Source organism: Oncorhynchus kisutch, linkage group LG1, assembly GCF_002021735.2.
Source record: "Oncorhynchus kisutch isolate 150728-3 linkage group LG1, Okis_V2, whole genome shotgun sequence".
Lineage (NCBI taxonomy): Eukaryota > Metazoa > Chordata > Actinopteri > Salmoniformes > Salmonidae > Oncorhynchus > Oncorhynchus kisutch.
The window spans coordinates 24,948,238-24,970,835 of NC_034174.2; the positions used below are offsets into that span (position 1 = coordinate 24,948,238).

The 22,598-nt window shown below is 42.0% G+C and overlaps 1 protein-coding gene across 4 annotated transcripts in view; it reads left to right on the forward strand.

The window, feature by feature from the left end:
* The window catches only part of prickle2b (prickle homolog 2b), a 104,044-nt gene that overhangs the window by 67,429 nt on the left and 14,017 nt on the right, over positions 1-22,598 (forward strand). The window contains exon 1 of one of the 4 annotated variants that reach the window (XM_020491553.2): positions 12,921-13,422. The exons of the other annotated variants lie outside the window; for them this stretch is intronic. The gene's annotated coding sequence lies outside the window, so the exon portion shown is untranslated. Of the gene's footprint in view, positions 1-12,920; positions 13,423-22,598 lie in introns of those variants that run through there. 4 annotated transcript variants of the gene reach the window in all.

A 22,598-nucleotide genomic window follows, 5' to 3' on the forward strand; every position in this document is an offset into this window, starting at 1 on the left:
TCCCTCTCTCTCTCTCTCACTTTCCCTCTCCCCCTCTCTCTCTCTCTCACTTTCATCTCCCCCTCTCTCTCTCTCTCACTTTCCATCTCCCCCTCTCTCTCTCTCTCACTTTCCATCTCCCCCTCTCTCTCTCTCACTTTCCATCTCCCCCTCTCTCTCTCTCTCACTTTCCATCTCCCCCTCTCTCTCTCTCTCACACACTTTCCATCTCCCCCTCTCTCTCTCTCGCTCTCTTCTTTCTCTTTCATTCCCCCTCTCTCGCTCTCTCCTTTCTCTTTCATTCCCTCTGTATCTCTCTCTCTCTCTCGCTCTTCTTTCTCTTTCATTCCCCCTCTCTCGCTCTCTCTCTCTCACACCTTCCATCTCCCCCTCTCTCTCTCTCTCTTATTTCTCTTTCATTCCCTCTCTCTCTCTCTCGCTCTCTCTCTCTCTCTCTCTCGCTCTCTTCTTTCTCTTTCATTCCCCCTCTCTCGCTCTCTCTCTCTCACTTTCCATCTCCCCCTCTCGCAGTCTCTCTCTTCTTTCTCTTTTATTCCCTCTGTATCTCTCTCTCTCTCTCTCTCTCTCTCTCTCGCAGTCTGTTTTCTCTGACCTCCTCATCCTCTTTAAAGCTGGGTGGGCAGGCTGAGGGTCATTCAACTGGACTCCAGGCAGCGTTGTCTTCTGGCTGGCAGACCAGTAGCTCTGCAGCCTGTATCATAGCAGCAGGCTTTACTCTGCCCACTAATACACTGGCCTACATACCAGAGCTGGCACCAAGCACATTTTTCTTAAATTCAATAAGAAAATACAAGGATTAATTCAATTGGATTTGGAATTCAGGCTGATTTTTCCCGTAATGTTAAAGGGGCTTTTTGAAATCAAACTGCCGTGTCCAATTCCAAACCATTAAATGTTCTTATTTTGTAGTTTAGCCCAAGCTCTTCTGGAAAAGAATTGCACAATAAGAAAACAAATGTTATGTGTAGTGAAGCTGATGGAAATGAGTAATATTCTCAGCTGGTCATGTGTATGTGAGTGTGTTTCTGTATAAAGTAACAGGTGGGAGCTACAGATGCTAGGCATAGCAACAGAGGTGAGTAGGAAACATTTGCTGTAGTTAAACATTCCACCTGCAAGTAAATGGTCAACGAGTCCAACAAGTCAAAGGGCCTTTAGGGGATATCTAAAGAGGGTTGAAGTCTTCAGAAGGAAAATCCCTTTAACCCAAAACAGACCTCAACTGACATTCAGTTGCTAGGTTATATTTTTCTAATGATTGCACATATACACTGTGTAAAACTATTGTGTAACTGAGAATGGGTGGAGCCTGAAACATTAGATTCATAACGTAGTCTTATGTCAAATGTGACAGCATTGCTATCTGATTTTCCTGGTCAATATTCCCACATCATACTGGACAGTCTATTTCTTGCCATTGATGTATGAGTTGCTATTTTAGAGAAACCCACACATGGATAGTTGGGAGTCAGAAATCACAACTGTAAGCAGCAAAATCACAGCCCACCAGTCCTTCATAAATGTCAGCCTAGCTAAATGTCTGCTATTTTACATCTCAGTACATTCACACCCACAACAAAACTACGAAAAGTTAACTCAATATTGTACAGACATCTATCTATTTGTCTGTGTGCACATGCGTGTTCTTTGAGATTTCACAGTATCTGGCTTGGTGGCACAGTCCTTCCAGGCTGTGGATTAAAACATTGGGTTCATTGACGATACACTCTCTCATCCTCCCCTACCCCTAGGGACTGTTACCAACCCCTTCCCAAACCCACTATTCCTCCAGTCTCCCTCCTTCATCACAGGGGCTGCTTTGAGTAATCTCCATGCATAGTCACTGGCATTGTGCAGTGGAGGGATCTGGAGAGGGACTAGCAGGCAGTGGTCAAAAGCTGAAAGAGTACTACCCATATGTGGGTCACAGTGCTCTGTGGCTTCAGGAAGGCAGGGGGGCGTTTGTTCTCTCTCTGCCGTGCAACCCTGGCTGGGCACACAGAGGACTATCTGTGCCTGGAGAAGCAAAGGAGCGCCGGCGCCTGCTGGGAGATAAACGCGCTGTGAAAAGTGTGCTAAGAGCGTGGAGGAGTGTGAAAGGGGCAGGACACAGGATATGCTTTAGAATAGCCGACCTTGCCTTCCCCCTCCACACACACATGGATGGTGCTGTTCGTAGTTCAAATAAACAGGGGCGAATGGCAGGCCGGGATTATATAAACAGCCTTGTGCCTGGGTCATTTAGTTCTTCTCAGGGTGTTGCTCTCACTGATTTCTAATGGGCCAAAGTCTACACAAGGGGAAGTAATAGAAGCTACAGTGAGTAGCAGGGAAAGACAGATGGAAGAATAGCAGTAACGGCAGTCTTCTGTTCTGTGGAACGTGGTGGAGGGGCTCCTGAGTGTCTCAATGCCTCTACCTTTTGTTGGATTGTCTTTGAGTGTGAGTGTGTGTGCGTGTATTTGTTTTCTGCTGAGTTTTCATGATTACACAGTACACGTGGATGCTGAATGAGTCATCTATTCCTTATTCCTTAGTGTTGTCTCAGACCTTCTCCAATCAGTCCTTGAGTCTCAACACAACACATACTAGGCTTGGGCGATATACTGTTTATACCTTATACCGGGATATTTCAAAATACCAATATCTTGAAAAATATATTTATATATGTATATAGATCTTTTTTTTTTGGGGGGGGGGGGGGGTGGAAGTGTGACACTATGACACTGCTTATAAGTATATAGGTATAACTATTAGAAATCTTAGATGTAAACTAAATTATATCCACCTCAGGGCTCCAGCTATGCATTTGGTTGCTAATTTGTAGCTAAGTGGCTAGATGTCAAGATCAAGCTTGTTGGTTACAGCAGAGACATTCAATCCCTCCTGGATCAAGATCCCTAATGCCTAAATAGTTTTGTGTGTGGGTGCGTGCGTGCACAGTTGAAGTCGGAATAGGTCGGAATTAGGTTGGAGTTATTAAAACAAATTTTTCAACCACTCCACCCACAAATTTCTTTTAAACAAACTATAGTTTTGGTAAGTCTGTTAGGACATCTACTTTGTGCATGACACAAGTAATTTTACAACACTTGTTTACCAACAGATAATTCACTGTATCGCAATTCCAGTGGGTCACAAGTTTACATACACTAAGTTGATTGTGCCTTTAAACAGCTTGGAAAATTCCAGAAAATTATGTCCTGGCTTTAGAAGCTTCTGATAGGCTAATTGACATCATTTGAGTCAATTGGAGGTGTACTTGTGTATGTATTTCAAGGCATACCTTCAAACTCAGTGCCTCTGCTTGACATCATGGGAAAATCAAAAGAAATCAGCCAAGACCTCAGAAAAAAAATATTGTAGACCCCCACAAGTCTGGTTCATCCTTGGGAGCAGTTTCCAAATGCCTGAAGGTACCATGCTTATCTGTACAAACAATCATACGCAAGTATAAACACCATGGGACCACACAGCCGTCATACCGCTCAGGGAGGAGGCGAATTCTGTCTCCTAGAGATGAACGTACTTTGGTGCGAAAAGTACAAATCAATCCCAGAACAACAGCAAAGGACCTTGTGAAGATGCTGGAGGAAACTGGTACAAAAGTATCTATATCCACAGTAAAACGAGTCCTATATCGACATAACCTGAAAGGCCGCTCAGCAAGGAAGAAGCCACTGCTCCAGAACCGCCATAAAAAAGCCAGAATACAGTTGGCAATTGCACATGGGGACAAAGATAGTACTTTTTGGAGAAATATCCTCTGGCCTGATGAAACAAAAATAGAACTGTTTGGCCATAATGACCATCGTTATGTTTGGAGGAAAAGTGGAAGGCTTGCAAGCCGAAGAACTCCATCCCAACCATGAAGCACGGGGGTGGCAGCATCATGTTGTGGGAGCGCTTTGCTGCAGGAGGGACTGTTGCACTTCACAAAATAGATGGCATCACGAGGGAGGAAAAAGATGTGGATATATTGAAGCAACATCTCAAGACATCCGTCAGGAAGTTAATAGCTTGGTCGCAAATGGGTCTTCCAAATGGACAATGACCCCAAGCATACTTCCAAAGTTGTGGCAAATGGCTTAAGGACAACAAATTCAAGGTATTGGAGTGGCCATCACAAAGCCCTGACCTCAATCCCATAGAAAATGTGTGGCCAGGACTGAAAAAGCATGTGCGAGCAAGGAGGCCTACAATCCTGACTCAGTTACACCAGCTTTGTCAGGAGGAATGGGCCAAAATGTACCCAACTTATTGTGGGAAGCTTGTGGAAGGCTACCCGAAATGTTTGACCCAAGTTAAACAATTTAAAGTCAATGCGACCAAATTCTAATTGAGTGTATGTAAACTTCTGACCCACTGGGAATGTGATGAAAGAAATAAAGGCTGAAATAAATCATTCTCTCTACTATTATTCTGACATTTCACATTCTTAAAATAAAGTGGTGATCCTAACTGACCCAAGACAGGAAATTTTTACTAGGATTAAATGTCAGGAATTGTGAAAAACTGAGTTTAAATGTATTTGGCTAAGGTGTATGTAAACTTCCAACTTTAACTCTGTGTGTGTGTGTGTGTGTGTGTGTGTGTGTGTATGAACTAGTGCCCCCTGTTTGCACATTCGTTAATATCGTATACCCCAGTATTGTATGGAAGTGGTATGAAAATCTGGATAACTCCCTACCCTGACACATACTCTGTTTATCCTAGAATGCCAATCCCTCTTCAGTTACCGGTCCATAACTGCCACCGGAGCTGGGCAAGACAGCTCCTGTGGAGAAAGCAGCGGTGGTCATATCGACATGGAGCGTGTGTCATCACAGCTTATTGCAGGAAATTTGATAATGAAATGGACCTTGGGTGGAATAAATGGCCTGACCAAAGTGAACTGTTGTTGTTTTTGTAGTTGGTGAATTGGATGGGTGGTTGTTTTATTTCAGGGTTGGTTGAGATGAAACACTGTTGATTGGATGAGGACCCCCCTCACAGAACCTCTGTTATGTGGTCAGGAAGTCATCCTCTTTATATTTCTATTGGCCACTTAGATAAGCTCTGAAATCAGATTCAGTATATTAAATCCCCCTTTTCTCCTTCTCCAATGTCATCTGTTCATATCAGACAAGTCTATTCAATCCTGACTCTACACACCTTCGCTTTTACTTTATTCTGAAAAACCTCATCAATTAAATGAATTTTAATCCAAAATAGCCTGTAGTACTAAAAACATAATTCCCCTGTGAGATAGTGATGTAAGTGAAACGCTTTAGGGTTATCAAATCAAATCAAATTTATTTATATAGCCCTTCGTACATCAGCTGATATCTCAAAGTGCTGTACAGAAACCCAGCCTAAAACCCCAAACAGCAAGCAATGCAGGTGTAGAAGCACGGTGGCTAGGAAAAACTCCCTAGAAAGGCCAATACCTAGGAAGAAACCTAGAGAGGAACCAGGCTATGTGGGGTGGCCAGTCCTCTTCTGGCTGTGCCGGGTGGAGATTATAACAGAACATGGCCAAGATGTTCAAATGTTCATAAATGACCAGCATGGTCGAATAATAATAAGGCAGAACAGTTGAAACTGGAGCAGCAGCACAGTCAGGTGGAAGTTGAAACTGGAGCAGCAGCATGGCCAGGTGGACTGGGGACAGCAAGGAGTCATCATGTCAGGTAGTCCTGGGGCATGGTCCTAGGGCTCAGGTCCTCCGAGAGAGAGAAAGAAAGAGAGAAGGAGAGAATTAGAGAACGCACACTTAGATTCACACAGGACACCGAATAGGACAGGAGAAGTACTCCAGATATAACAAACTGACCCCAGCCCCCCGACACATAAACTACTGCAGCATAAATACTGGAGGCTGAGACAGGAGGGGTCAGGAGACACTGTGGCCCCATCCAAGGACACCCCCGGACAGGGCCAAACAGGAAGGATATAACCCCACCCACTTTGCCAAAGCACAGCCCCCACACCACTAGAGGGATATCTTATTGAGGTGAAAAGGGGAGGGTGGAAATGGATTGGTGAGTAAGCCGGTCTGTTTTCCTATTCCTGTGTAGGTCTACATAGAGTTCAGATGGGCTTGACGGTAGCAGACTGGCTCTACTAATGCTGCAAGATATGGGCCTGTGTGAAAGTTTCTAACCAATCATATTTTGACAACACCAACCGATCAAACTGACTGGAGCTTGGTGTTTGTAATAGGCATGTTGCAGGCTGAAAGGACTGATCCGATTTTTCAAAGGTGCTATTCTCTGTTGCAAATCTCTGAGGTATTTAAAGCATGAGCTAATGATAATATTTTGTCCTACAGATGAATAAAAGAGCATCCTGGTTTTCTCTAGGTCTCTCTCTTGCAATCTCTCTCTCTCTCTCTCTCTCTCTCTCTCGCACTCTCACTCCTGTAACAGGAAGCTATATCAGTCCGTCCTGGGCTCTGATTCACGCCCTCCCTGATCCCTAACACTGATGCATTTACCAAACTGTGTGTGTGTGGCTGCTGTTGCATGAGTTGTAGGCCGTCATTGTAAATAAGCATTTGTTCTTAATTAAACCTCTTAAAGCTAGGGGGCAGAATTTTCCAGAAATTCCAGAAAATTATGTCCTGGCTTTAGAAGCTTCTGATAGGCTAATTGACATCATTTGAGTCAATTGGAGGTGTACTTGTGTATGTATTTCAAGGCATACCTTCAAACTCAGTGCCTCTGCTTGACATCATGGGAAAATCAAAAGAAATCAGCCAAGACCTCAGAAAAAAAATATTGTAGACCCCCACAAGTCTGGTTCATCCTTGTGTGTGTGGCTGCTGTTGCATGAGTTGTAGGCCGTCATTGTAAATAAGCATTTGTTCTTAATTAAACCTCTTAAAGCTAGGGGGCAGAATTTTCACTTTTGGATAAATAGCGTGCCCAATTTCAACTTCCTGCTACTCATGCCAAGAATATAAGATATGCATATTATTCATATGTCTGGATAGAAAACACACTGAAGTTTCTAAAACTGTTTGAATCATGTCTGTGAGTATAACAGAACTTATGTAGCAGGCAAAACCCTGAGGACTAACTGTTCAGAATTTTTTATTTTTTTTCCCATCTCTCTTCCCTATATTGTCTTTGCCATTGGAAATTGAATATGAACATACTTTCAGTTCCTACTTACTGCACAAATTACATCTGACCGATTTTTTTTTTTTAAATGTAACTTGTAAAAACCTAGTAAGCATGGCTTATGTTCTGTTTTCTTAGTCTACTACATGTTCTTATTCGTGCAACAACGAGGAGGAAAAGTGTCCTCTAGACAGTTGTCTGAGGAATGTTCTGCCATGGCCTTGAATTGTGTTGATAACAAATTGCAAATCAAACGGAGCTGTAAGTGGACATAAGCAGAGCACTGTACTCCCTCCTGGTCCTGGACTAGAATGGACAGACAGAACCGCTCAATCAGACCCACCACTGTTTGACTGATCCTTCTCCCCTTCCAGCCAGTCTTTCTCAAACTAAATATTTAAACATGGCATACTTGAGCAAGGGTTTATTTAACAAAAAGTTTGGATGGCTCAAGTTTAAACCGTTACAGGAGCCTCTGGAGAAATTGGAGCACTACCCAAGTGATTGGCTTAAATAGAAGAAGATAATCACACGGCTGTGTTTAAATCACTGGGCCAACCGACCTGAGGATTTTTACTCTCTATTGATGTTCAACATGAAAACAAGTCTACGTCTTTGTCCTAGACCGCATATTGTGTTCAATTTTGCATCTTCTATTTCTCTCTTCAAGTAGTATGCATTATCAGCATGTACTGTTGTTCTGCATACCTGGCTGTGGTGTTGTAGAGTGTGTCTGAGGCTTTAGTATAGTGTCCACTATGGGTATTGTGTGGTGTGACGTTCTCAAACAAAATGAGGCAATAATGTATCAAGCTGCTGGTGTTGTTGCACTGCTGTGGTCACCCTAATGAAGGTGATCATATCCTTTATTAATGAACATCTGGTCACTCCTCTCCGCATGGCGACTGCAGGGAGAAAGAAGAGGGCTGCGGAGCTCCAAGGAGCAGAGATTTCTGGAATAGAACTCTGTGTGGTGTTCCAGAACCCTGCAGTCTGACTGAATGGGAGCGATCACCCATTGAGGTACTGACACCCACATGGCCGACATGACTATGGATTATTCCTCCCACTGGTGGATGAATGGGAGCTTAGTCATGAAACTGCCCTTGTATGTTTAGTGTGGGAGGTTTAAACAGCAGGTGGTTCACTTTAATTTTCCTATTTCACGTTGATGTAAAACCATTTCTTTCTACATTTTTCAAGTTTATCAGTCGTTATTTCCCTGTGCATCTACGCATACCTTTACTAAGTCCCACCCCTTTTTCAACCAGAGGAAAGTGTGACCCAGTTATGTTTTTAATCAGAATCCGCATGTAGGACTTGGAAAACTCAGAGAGACAGGGGTAGAGTAGGGTACTGTGGACTGAGGAACGTGCTCCACAGCCCCTGAAAGCCAGGCTTCCTGTGGCTTGAGATGGATGGGGCCCTAGCTACACGTTTCTCCATGCTGAAGACCTCTTGTTTTAAGTGGGCCAGCAGGGGCAGAAATAGCCTACCCATCAGGAGCCTCTCCTCAAGATCACTCCAGAGCCGAGGGCCCCTCCATGAATGGAGTTGGAGCAGGACAACACACTTTCTCCCTGTTCACGAACCCCCAAGCAAATTATAATTTCAACAAACTGGCTAAACTTTTCTCTCCCCCTATAAAAATACAATTATGCCGCTCAAACCGTGTAGAATTAATCCATTTAACATTCAACATGGAGTGTGTAATAGTCACTTATCTGCTGTGAACACTATTGTAGAAGTGCTCTTGAGCTTTGTATCCATCCACAGCCTCAGACCCTCTACTCTAAGGACAGAGTACATGGGTAAACCCGCTGGAAGAGACTTCTAAAAGCGGTAGCAGAGATTTGGGGAATTACTCCAACCCCCTAAATCCCTATCTGAGGCTGTAAATATGTCTAGTCTGTGGGAAAGGAAGTTGGATCAATCTAACTTGCTTGTTGGTCCCAACTGCTTTGATGCAAGCCCAGCCCCGTCACTAAAAAGGAATGTAGATATCTATACACACCAGAATGTAGATATCTATACACACCAGAATGTAGATATCTATACACACCAGAATGTAGATATCTATACACACCAGAATGTAGATATCTATACACACCAGAATGTAGAGATCTATACACACCAGAAAAGGAGTGTTCTTTCTTTCTCTCTCTCTCCCTCTATTTTCTCTTGCTCTCTCTCTCTCAATCTCTTTTCTCTATCTCTCCTCTCTTGCTCTCTCTTCTCTCCTTAGTGATCAGCTGTTGGGGTGAGATTCAGCTGCCTTGGTGTTGACTCAGTGATAGTCATCATCAGAATTTCCCACATGAAAGGAGAGAAGAGGGTGGTGTTACATGAAATTGTGGGTCAACTCGGGCCATTGGAGCCATTGCTCTTTGTTATAGTGACAGATAATTTTTTTGTTGTTACTTTAGTTCGTTCCTTGGTAAGGTTTATATAAAATTGGTGTATGATAAGATCCTCTCAGGAAGTGCAACTATAAAACATATTTGACATGGCTTGTTCATCCCTCGGGGCAGTAAGTATGCACTATCGTTCATCTTGTGCTTTGATCGGGACAAAAGCACTGATATGCTCCTACATGCTTTGGAAGGGAGTAAACTTGTACTCCTCGACTAAAATGACCATGCAAAGACACTGCCTACAGTAAAGTAAATGTTATCTGTGGCATGTTTCCCAAGCTGGCCTCTACATTTTTATTAGAGCATTAAAGCAGTTACAGGCCCTGGATAAGTTTATTGGGAAAGTGCAGAGCCCATATGAGGTTAGCAACGGTCCCCAGACCAGCTGATCCGCTATGAGGAGTGGGGACGCTGTCACTTACAGTTCCTCATAAAATCCTGTGGAAAGGCCCTAAGTTCAGGATGAGGGGCAATTTATACTCTTGTGTGTGGGGCTAAAAGACGTGCAGGCCAGGGAGAGGCGGTCTGCCACGTGTGAAGATGGAATCCAAGCCAGACACAGCATTGGGAGCAAAAGCTGTAGGCTGACTCAAGGAGGTAAAGGAGAACGGAAAGAAGACTGCGTCTTCCTCAAACTGTGGAGGTCGTTCAGAGCCACCGGCTGGTTTTACCAGCTTCACAAACTGTTTATACAGCGTTCAACCACTGTTTCAAAGGGTTTTGTTTTTTTACTTTACTTTTTGGCTCTTGGCTAAAGCAGTGCAGAGGCTTTTGAGGAAGAATAAACACATCTTGATTTAATTACAAACTCCCCCTCATTGCACCGTTTCCCCTTTGAAATCAACCACATTCAATGCAAGACAAATAAGCAAATTAGCAGCAGCAGTCAGACATTGTTAAACACTCCTAACACTGATTCTGGAAAGGAGCTCAGATAGGGCTTAGAGCCATGCAAGTGTTTGTAAATTACGACTAACCAAAATAGCCAAGATAGAATTAATCTAGTAGAGAACAATCAGCCTGTTTATTTAGTCCCTTTTAATTGCAGGTTGAGTCCACAAATAAACCGATCAATACCAAATCACATCCCAAATGGAAGAATTAATGTTGATTGACTTTCCATAGTTAAAGATGCCTCCCGGGTGGCGCAGTGGTCTAGGGCACTGCATCGCAGCGCTAGCTGTGCCACCAGAGACTCTGGGTTTGCGCCCAGGCTCTGTCGCAGCCAGCCGCGACCGAGAGGTTCGTGGGGCGATGCACAATTGGCCTAGCGTCGTCCGTGTTAGGGAGGGTTTGGTCGGTAGAGATATCCTTGTCTCATCGCGCACCAGCGACTCCTGTGGCAGGCCGGGCGCAGTGCACAGTAACCAAGGTCGCCAGGTGCATGGTGTTTCCTCCAACACATTGGTGTGGCTGGCTTCCGGGTTGGATGTGCTGTGTTAAGAAGCAGTGCGGCTTGATTGGGTTGTGTTTCGGAGGACGCATGGATTTCGACCTTCATCTCTCCCGAGCCCTTACGGGAGTTGTAGCGATGAGACAAGATGGTAATTACTAACAATTGGATACCATGAAATTGGGGAGAAAAAGGGGGTTTTATTTAAAAAAATGTTTTTAAAAAAGATGCACTCCGGGATCTAAAGCCCAACAAATTTGAAACATATTGCAGGAATAGGATTTGGAACATATCACACAAATTTCTAAATGTGTATGATAATACACATAATATAAATGGCAAAACTCATAACATATCACACTAAATGGATGATGTAGTACACAATTGGATACACAAGTACACAAAAAAACGGGTACCACTTTTGGCTCGTGAGCACCACTTTCAAAACTACTGGCTGAAATTATACAAAAGTTAGAGAGTAAGTCAAATTAATATTTTGGTTTGCAACTTGACACACTGATTTCATTCCATTAGTGTAACTATTTATTTTGTAACTATTTATTTTGGTCCCAAACCGACACCCAGTTTATAGTTCTTACAACTGCTTAAACTGTATGTCATTGTTTCTACATTTGGAAGTTGTTTTATGATGGTTTTATGATGGTGATTTTGTCTCTAAACTATGTTCCAATTGCCTAGTGTTCAATAACTGTCTTGCCTGTCTCCATTCCATCATGCTCACTGTTGTGGAAGAGCTGAAAGGTGAAAGCTATTGTTCACTTCTGGTTGTTTATTTATTGGACCTTTATTTAACTAGGCAAGTCAGTCAATTCTTATCTTCAATGACGACCTAGGAACAGTGGGTTAGCTGCCTTGTTCAGGGGCAGAATGACAGTTTTGTACCTTGTCAGCTCGGGGATTCGAACTTGCAACCTTTCAGTTACTAGTCCAATGCTCGGGAAGCTATTTGAGAGGCCTTGTAACAATGTATTTATTCTAAATCTGTTGATAAACATTTGATAACTAACTAAGCAGTATATAATAGGACCTCTTCGGCAACAGTGTATTGGGAAATAAGGGCAGGGGGAAGAGTAGCTTCTGCTTTTGCAACAGCTAATACAAAAACAGTTTGGTTACCTTACTCTATTCCACACTAGTGTTCTGTAAGCTATAGGCTATCTATAACCCTTCTCCATTCTCCTCCATTATTTTGGTCATTGTTATGCATTTGTTTCCAAATCAATGTTTGTCACATGCACCGAATACAACAGGTATAGTGAAATGCTTACTTACAAGCCCTTACCTTAACCAACAATGCAGTTTTAAGAAGAATAAGTGTAAAGAAAGTATTTACTAAAATAAACTAAAGTTAAAAAAAGAAGAAAAAAAATAGAAAATAGAAAAGAACAAATAATTGATGAGCAACAATAAAATAACAGTAGAGAGGTTACATACAGGGGATACCGGTACAGAGTCAATGTGCAGGGGCACCAGTTTGTCAAGGTAATTGAGGTAATATGTACATGCAGGTAGAGGTAAAATTACTGCATATATAATAAACAGGGAGTAGCAGCAGTGTAAAAATGTGGGGGTGGGAGGGGGGGGGGGGCAGGCAATGCAAAGAGTTTGGGTAGCCATTTGATTAGCTGTTCAGGAGTCTTATGGTTTTGGGGTAGAAGCTGTTAAGAGGCTTTTGGACCTAGATTTGGCGCTCCGGTACCGCTTGCCGTGCGGTAGCAGAGAGAACAGTCTTATGACTAGGGTGGCTGGAGTCTTTGGCAATCCCTCCAATACCGCACGGTCCTTCTATTCCCTTTCTGCTCTCTAGCTGACTGCCCTGGGGCAGTTGATTCAGTGAAATTGTTTAATTTGCATGCAAATGACTCCAAAACACCAGTCATTCACGCCGCTAATTATACCAGTGTTGGGATGGTGACTTGCTGACATCACGGATGGTCATTAGCATTCGAGAGGGGTGGGTGTGGGGGGTGGCAAGGACAGGCTACTCCGTTATTCAGCCAGTCACTCAGGGTGAGCAAGTCCCCTGCTCAGCGCTCCTTAACTAAGCGCATACGGTAAAGGAGTCCCTGTGGATGGTTTTTCAACTTTCTAGCTTTCTGTTGCTGCCTCCGTAAATTATTGCTTTGGATTCGTTCGAAACGTAATCTACAAAGTTAAGGCTATTGCATTATCTCAATGTAGGTGGACTAAATGTAGGGGTATTTGTGTTTAACCGCTTATTGGGTTTTGTGTCGCTTTACCAATCCTTGCGCTTGGTGAATGTGTTTGCAGAACAGCTTGACAAAAAGGCTCGCAGAGCGAAGAGGACAGTAGCCTAGAGGAACAGATTGCGCCTTCGCACTGACCAGAGAGTGAGAGTGCAGGATTCGTAAAATTGTGTCGCAGGAATAGTAGACTATGAAAAGGCTTGCAATGAGGAAAGTGTGGTTGAAAGCTATTATCACCGGGTGCATAGCCATGCTCTCCCTCACACCTACTTGGTGATAAGGTAAGCATTGACTACATTTTACCGTTTGTGGCTCCGTTATTTTGTACCAATCTGTTATTTACACAGCTGACAAGGCTATCTTTGCGCGCTGTTGTGTCCGGACCTTCAAGACAGTATCTATTTCAGGTTTTAAACTGTGGCCAGTTTAATCAACATTGCCAGTTTGAGTGAACTTTTACTGCCGTTGAAAGGTCGTGTTTAGTAAGGGTTTGATATTTCCTGACTGCAAGATGTGTGCTACAATGTAGTCTGTGGCTCATTCGTGGTGTGCTCGATTTAAACTAAATCATATCAACATCAGTGAGGTATGAGGTGAATTGTATTTTAACGACTAGGTAGGCCTATTCATGATTTAGAACTAGGCAATCATATTTACATTGCAACTACTAAGCAAGTACACTGATTATTCTGTAATATATATATATTTTTTTAACGTTACATTTGTTTTGCTCGTACGCAATAGTTGCACTGACGGTCTCACTCATTTTCACCTTACTGACTCATAGACTATCCTCCGTAATGGATGTGTTGTTATCCATTTTCTCTTTCTACTCTTCGTGGCGCTGCGGTCAAGCTAACCAGTTTTTTTCAGTGGGATTAGTCTTTGTTGTGTTGCCTCTATGGTCTGGACCTGGCCGGCCGCGGGATTGATTGAGTCAGGATAGGTCATTTTGGATTAGTATATGAACGGATTTTGGGGAATAATGAATAATGGGACACTCCAGCAGCTGGCCCGAGAGTCCAGGGGTAATGGAGATATCAGGCCGAATTGCTCTGAAACAGACATTTAGACTACAGGTAGCCTCGGCTCATAGGCAACCAACCATCTTATCAGTCTTGATGTGCAAAATAATGTCAGGTCGGTTTTTGACCATCCCCTTTCAACACCATGAGATTGTTTAATCTGGTCCACTGTTTTAAGCCATGTTTAGACTAGTTGTGTTTGTCAGCATTTCAAATTTGCAGATAGTTTGCACAGAAAGGTTCCCCAATGACAGCTTGACAATATCGCATGAGAACAGCATAGCTACAGTTCCGTATAAGGACTGAGGTCTCAGGAGCCTGAAAACGTGCCCCCATGTGACATACCATGCATCTGTAGCAGTTACCGAACAAGTAACACTTATGAATAAGTAACATGGTCATCTGGTATAAAGCTGCCATCCTCAGTTAATGTTACATAAATATATAGTCCTCTCTCACTTCCTGCACTTCTGACACTAAACCTTTACAAATTCTATAAAGGTGTAGTGAGATTACGTACATTCTTTGATAGTGTTCAGTCAATGTATATTTTATGGAGTGTGTGTGTGTTGGACAAGAATAATGGATTATTATTTATTGCGGCAGGTGGGTGCAGGCCTAATCTCCATTAGATTGAATATATTGGATTGAGTCGCCAGTAATTAGCTACTAATTAACACCTTTTGTTGTTTGATTCCTCTTTGGTATGTAGTGCAATCCAGTTTAACACTGATTAAAGCTGAACATGTCTGCTTCAATAAATTACCAAATTAGGACAATTTAAGACTAAATACACTGAAAGGAAAGGCCCATCTGATCTTAGAACAAAAGGCATTTAAAAAATAGAGAAATAATCTGTCCTCCTATTTTCCCTGCCTGTCCAGAGAAAACAAAAGAAGCAGAAATAATAGAAATTTGGCTGCTGCCTGCCTCCAGCTGTTCCTCTGAACCTTTTTTCTCCTTCTCCTCTCCTCTGAGCTGCCATTTAAACATGCTGTCTGGAATGATGACACAGAAACACAGCAGCGGTTCTGGGAGCTGCTCTGGAATTAGTCGGGAATGGGGTTCCTTTCGGATACCACATCAAGCCCACTCAGCTCCATGGCTGTTTTTCAGGAAGGCAAGGGTTGTGGATGTGTCGAACACTTTAGAGGAGGTGTTTAAGAGCCTGGATGACACCTTGCCCTATGGCAAATGAAACTGTTAATATTGGGTTAGTTAAATGAATGGCACCACCACTCAACCCAACCTCTTGAGATGTCCCTGACTTGGCAGAGGATTTGTACCAGTACCTCAGAGGATTTGTACCAACCAGTCCATAGGTGGTTATTAAGAGTTCCACAGTGGTGAATAATACTGAAAAAAAAGCAATAAGTATCTCTAGTCTAGTAAGAACTTGTCTGTGTGTGGGTCAGTCATTTCTTGGGCGTTAGCTTCACCAGTGGACAGGGTCTTTACGGGTTGGTGTGTCAACTGACTGACTGTGCAGTGTGTCAGAGTGTAGCTGTTTAACTTGGCTGTTGCCAGGGTGATGTAGAGGAGCAATGCAATGATTAACACTGTGGTGGTGACTGATTGTCTGCTTACATCACAGTCTCAGCGATTACTGTCCACCTAGATACCTTCCAGTCATTAGAAGCTTCCTGCGGTGTTCCGCTCTGACCATGGGAGGCTTTATCTGCCCCAGGAGAGGAAAGGCCAGTCTACTTCATTTCTTTCATTTTCTTACCTTTTACTTTGTGGAGTATTTTTTAGAAGGCGTTGGTTATATACTTGACTTGTATTGAAGTCATGTAGATGACCAGTGTAACATGGGGTATTGTTTCAGGATAGAAATCCCAGTGATGTGCACCTTGTTGTAAATCAGGGGCTTAGGCCCTGGGCATATCTCTGCCAATCCTGATGCAGGGAGATCAGAAGGTGAATCACTCTATGATGGCCCTATACATCTGGAGAGAGACAGGCTCATGGGTCCCATGGGACTCCAACCCTCGTGCTCCCATGTCCAGTTCAAAGACAATGATAACAATTGGGTTGGTGTTTATAAGGCCTCTGTCTGTATCATTTTAAAACAGAGACACTCAGGGAATGCAGTGTGAAATACTCTCCCCCATGCCCAATGTACTCCTCCAGGCTATATTTAAACCCCTATCTCCAAGCCTGTTCTCCACCCAAAGGCAGAATGAGCCCCTTGCATGTAAAGGAGTGGGAGATGTGTGTGTAATGGTTTTTTTCTATTTTATTTGTCATGTTTTTGTACCCTCTGAATCATCTCTCCGTGTTCTAACGTACATTTAGTATGTTGGTGTGTGTGCATATATGTGCATACTGTAAAACGATTAAGTCACTGGTTCCACTGGTTCTACTTTTCGGTCAGTGTTACCTGAACTTAACATTTTTAGTTGGCGCAGACTCCAACTTAAGAGAACTTCGGCACAAATTAAGTTAACTTAAAATGATGTGTTTGCTCAACTTGACTCATATGTTCATTCAACTAGATATGATTATTTTGGTATCTTCATAAAAAAATGGCTGTGGGACTAGTTACACACAGACGGTGCTTTGACATACAATGTTTTAAACTTACATATTTGACCAACATGATTACATTGTGCATGTATACAGTAATTACTATTCAACACGTCCTCACCTGGGATCTTCCTGCTTTGCCACCATGTCTGTGTCAATTATCAGTTAATCGGACTATTGATTTGATTGACTTATTTCAGCAATATAAAGGTTTTCTGTATAGTTGTCTAATGTTAGTGGGGCATATTACTATGTGTTAATGTTAATCACTATGATAAATAAAATAGTTTTACTTGAGTGTACTTTTAACAGAACTGAGATTTACTTTGTAAATAGTGCCATACATGCACTCAAACGTATTCAGTTGGCCTTGCTGTTATGATTTATGTGGCGGATAGGTGGTTGGTTCGGGTCCATGTTTTGACCTTGTGGGAGATCTTTAAATGTGCCCTTGGGCAGGGCGTTGACCCTGGTTGCTTCTGTGGGCCGCTCTGGATGGGAGTCTGTTTGATGAGTGAATGTAATGTAAATGTTCACTGCAAGTAGATTGTATGTTTTAATATTCAATCAAAATAAAAAATAAACACTTTGATCGAAAAGTTGAGGAAACTAAAAAGACTGGAATCAGTCAATTTAATAATAATTAGTTGAAACAACTAGATTTTTTGTACAGTGTGTGTGTACGTACGTACATGTGTCTCTAATCCCACATCCATTAGTAATGATGGAGAACTGCTGTATTGTAATGAGAGGACTCTGTAGCCCCAGGCTAGGTGTCCCACCGCTAGGATGGGCTGTTTAATTCTCCCTCTCCTGTATGGACGGGCTGGTTGTCAGAGAGCTGATGACTTAGTCTGCAAACCGAGGCCTGGCTCCATGTACTACTTTCCGCTCCCATCAATATTCATAGATGAGATGTCTTGGCATTTCAGTATTCATTCATATGTTGATTTAATATTCATGCACACTGCTCTGAAGCCAATCACCTCCAGGAGATCAGGTAGATTGCCCTTGCCCAAGGGTAGTGAAGAAGCAGAGATTTATGTAGTGGTCCCCAGCCATGCATCACTAGTTTATTTAACCAATGCTTGACTTGGACAGGTGCTCACTGGAGCTGAGTACCGGCACCTCAAATTTCTACTGCTTAATTAAGCTCCTATTCCTTTTATAGAACATTAGCTCAAATGTATTGTGGAGCTCATGCACCTATATGTAAACAATACTGGCACCCAAAATGAATACCAGTCCCTATTTCAGTCCAGGTCAAGCACTTGTATATTATGTTAATTTGGGGGCAGGTTGAAACACACATGAAACATCCATGGATATTTAGTCAGCTAGCTGTTGCTCTCCTCGTTTGTCTTTCAAGCATCCATGTGGGTTTGTATCTTCCTGATATCCAATAATGAGGGGACTTGCATAATCAAGTTCTATTTTAGGGCCTGGCTACACAGACACTCGTTTATGTGCGCAAGCGGTGTGGGAGAAAGGACTGAATAACGTGTGTAAATGAATTTTGCAACGCTCACGCACGCGGCCGGTGAGGTTTGCATGTAAGAGTCTCTCTGTCTCTATCTTTCCGTCAAAGAAGTCTAAGCTCCTGTACCTTATCCTGTGCTGCCCACCGGGCATCTGTCTGTGTAATGGGGTGGAGTACCCTGCCCTGAACCTTAGACATGTCACTAGCCGGGTACCATCCGGTACTCTACTCTGCACCTTAGAGACTGCTGCCCTATGTACATAGTCATTGGACACTGGTCACTTTAATAATGTTTACATACTGTTTTACACACTTTATATGTATATACTGTATTCTAGTATATACTGTATTGCCTTCAGAAAGGATTCACACCCCTTGACTTTCTCCACATTTTGTTGTGTTACTGCCTGAATTTAAAATGGATTACATTTAGATTTTGTGTCAATGGCCTACACACAATACCCCATAATGTCAAAGGGTAATTTACAAATAAATTACAAATTAAAAATCTGAAATGTCTTGAGTCAGTAAGTAATCAAGCCCTTTTATGGCAATCCTAAATAAGTTCAAGACTAAAAATGTGCTTAACAAGTCACATAATAAGTTGCATGGACCCACTCTGTGTGCAATAATAATGTTTAATATATTATTTTTTAATTACTACCCTATCTCTGTACCCCGCACACAATTATCTGTAAGGGCCCTCAGTCGAGTAGTGAACACAGATTCAACCACAAAGACCAGGAAGATTTCCCAATGCCTTTCAAATGGGCACCTATTGGTAGATGGGTACAAGTAAACAAATCTGACATTGAATATCCCTTTTAGCATGGTGAAGTTATTAATTATACTTTGGATGGTGTATTAATGTTCCCAGTCACTGCAAAGATACAGGAATCCTTCCTAACTCAGTTGACAGCTAGGAAGGACATCTCTCAGGGATTTCACCGTTAGGCCAATGGTGGCTTTAAAACAGTCAGAGTTTAATGGTTGTATTAGGAGAAAACTGAGGATGGATCAACAACATTGTAGTTACTCCACAAAACTAACCTAAATTGACAGAGTGAATGGAAGAAAGCATTTACAGAATAAAAATATTCCAAAACATACATCCTGTTTGCAACAAAGAACTAAAGTAATACTGCAAAGAATGTGACAAAGCAATACGTTTTTTGTCCTGAATACAAAGTGTTATGTTTGTGGCAATTCCAATACAGCACATTACTGAGGACCACTATCCATATTTCCAAGCATAGTGATGGCTGCATCATGTTAGGGGTATGCTTATAATCGACTTAAAAAATAAAGGGAATGGCGCTAAGCACAGGCAAAATCCTAGAGGATAACCTGGTTGTCTGCTTTCCACCAGACACTGGGAGATGAATTCACCTTTCAACAGGACAATAACCTAAAACACAAAGCCAAATCTACACTGGAGTTGCTTGCCAAATAGACAGTTCCTTAATGGCTAAGTTAGTTCTTAATTAAATCTACTTGAAAATCTATGGAAAGACCTGAAAATGGCTGTCTAGCAATTGATCTGGAACTCGTTTGACAGCGCTTGAAGAATTTGAAAAGAAAAATGGGAAAAAGTTGTACAATCTTGGTGTGGAAAATTCTTAGAGACTCACCCAGAAGGTATCACAGCTGTAATCACTGCCAAAGGTGTTTGTACAAAGTATTGACTCAGGGCTCTGAATACTTATGTAAATGAGGTATTCCTGTATTTAATTTGAAATACGTTTGCACAAATTTCTACAAATGTTTCCACTTTGTCATTACGGGATATTATCTGTAGATGGGTGAGAACTTAATGTTTTTGAATCTATTTTGAATTCAGGCTGTAACACAACAAAATGTGGAATAAGTCCAGGGATATGAATACTTTTTGAAGGCTGTAACTACTGCTGTACACCTTTTCTAATCACATACTGTCGCTATACACCAGTGGAGGCTCCTCAGAGGAGGTAGGGGAGGACCATCCTCTTCATTGAATTTCATAAATATTAAAATAGTGAAACGAAGTTGTAATATTTAGAAAAAACTATACTAAATATATTCACATGTTGCCAAATCATTGATTAGAACACACTGTTTTGCAATGAAAGTCTACAGTAGCCTCAACAGCGCTCTCTGGGGTAGAACCATGGTGTAGCTGGAGGACAGCTAGCTTCCGTCCTCCTCTGGATACATTGACTTCAATACAAAGCCTAGGAAGCTCACAGTTCTTGCCCCCTTCCATAGACTTACACAGGAGTCATCTCAACTTCTGGAGGATGTCCTCCAACCCATCAGAGCTCTTGCAATACGAACTGAGAGCGAAAGAGAGATTTACATGCACTCAATTAGTATTTGGTAGCATCGCCTTTTAAATTGTTTAACTTGGGTCAAACATTTCGGGTAGCACAAGCTTCCCACAATAAGTTGGATGAATTTTGGCCCATTCCTCCTGACAGAGCTGGTGTAACTGAGTCTGGTTTGTAGGCCTCTTTGCTTGCACATGCTTTTTCAATTCTGCCCACACATTTTCTATAGGATTGAGGTCAGGGCTTTGTAATGGCCACTCCAAAACCTTGATTTGTTGTCCTTAAGCCATTTTGCCACAACTTTGGTGGTATGCTTGGGGTCATTGCCCATTTGGAAGACCCATTTGCGACCAAGCTTTAACTTCCTGACCGATGTCTTGTAATGTTGCTTCAATATATCCCCAATTTTCCATCCTCATGATGCCGTCTATTTTGTGAAGTGCACCAGTCCCTCCTGCAGCAAAGCACTCCCACAACATGATGCTTCACGGTTGGGATGGTGTTCTTCGGCTTGCAAGCCTCCCCCTTTTTCCTCCAAACATAACGATGGTCATTATGGTCAAACAATTCTTTCTTTTTTTTTCATCAGACCAGAGGACATTTCTCCAAAAAGTTTGATCTTTGTCCCCATGTGCAGTTGCAAACCGTAGTCTGGCTTTTTTATGTCGGTTTTGGAGCAGTGGCTTCTTCCTTGCTAAGTGGCCTTTCAGGTTATGTCCATATTTGACTTGTTTTTACTTTGGATATAGATACTTTTGTACCTGTTTCCTTCAGCATCTTCACAAGGTCCTTTGCTGTTGTTCTGGGATTGATTTGTACTTTTTGCACCTAAGTACATTCATCTCTAGGAGACATACTGCTCAGGAAGGAGACACATTCTGACAGCTGGTCCCATGGTGTTTATACTGGCGTACTATTGTTTGTACAGATGAACGTGGTACCTTCAGGCGTTTGGAAATTTCTCCCAATGATGAACCAGACTTGTGGATGTCTACAAAAAAATTCTGAGGTCTTGGCTTATTTCTTTTGATTTTCCCATGATGTCAAGCAGAGGCACTGAGTTTGAAGGTATGCCTTGAAATACATCCACAGGTACACCTCCAAATGACTCAAATGTTGTCAATTAGCCTCAAATGATGTGAATTAGCCTATCAGAAGCTTCTAAAGCCATGGCATAAATTTGTGTAATTTTCCAATCTGTTTAAAGGCACAGTCAACTTAGTGTATGTAAACTTCTGACCCAATGGAATTGTGATAGTGAAATAATCTGTCTGTAAACAATTGTTGTAAAATGACTTGTGTCATGCACAAATTTCCTAACCGACTTGCCAAAACTATAGTTTGTTAAAAAGAAATTTGTGGACTGGTTGAAAAACGAGTTTTAATGACTCCAACCTAAGTGTATGTAAACTTCTGACTTCAACTGTATGTTCTGAGCAAGGAACTTAAACATGAGCTTTTTACATGGCACATATTGCACATTTACTTTCTTCTCCAATACTTTGTTTTTGAATTATTTAAACCAAATGAAACATGTTTCAATATTTATTTGAGACCAAATAGATTTTATTTATGTATTATATTAAGTTCAAATAAATGTTCATTGTCATTATTACAAATATATATATATATAAAAATCGGCCGATTTTAATCGGTATCAGCTTTTTTCGGTCCTCCAATAATCGGTATCGGCATTGTGAAATCATAATCGGTCGACCTCTAGTTACAACGATGTTGGCTGTGTGTAGCAGATAGCGGTTATGGTATGAAGGGTTGTCTTGTTTTTTTTTGTTACTTCGTCACAGACAGCTGTTGTATTGTACACTGAAGTACGCAAGCAAAGGGAAAAGGTGAGAGGATGAGAAGGTCCGAGAATGAATTCTACAACAAGCAAATGATTGTGCTGTTTGTATGTGGCTGCTATGAAAATGAACTGTGTTTGTGGTGATCAAGGATGTATTCCTTCCACCGATTCTGTAGAAAAACTATTCTTAAACGGAAGGAAGGGGATAAACTTACCTGAATTTGTCCAATAGAAACTCTCAATTGCAACTGTTGGACTAATTACACCCTAGATTAGCAATAGCAACATTATGATGGGTATAGGAAAATGTTTA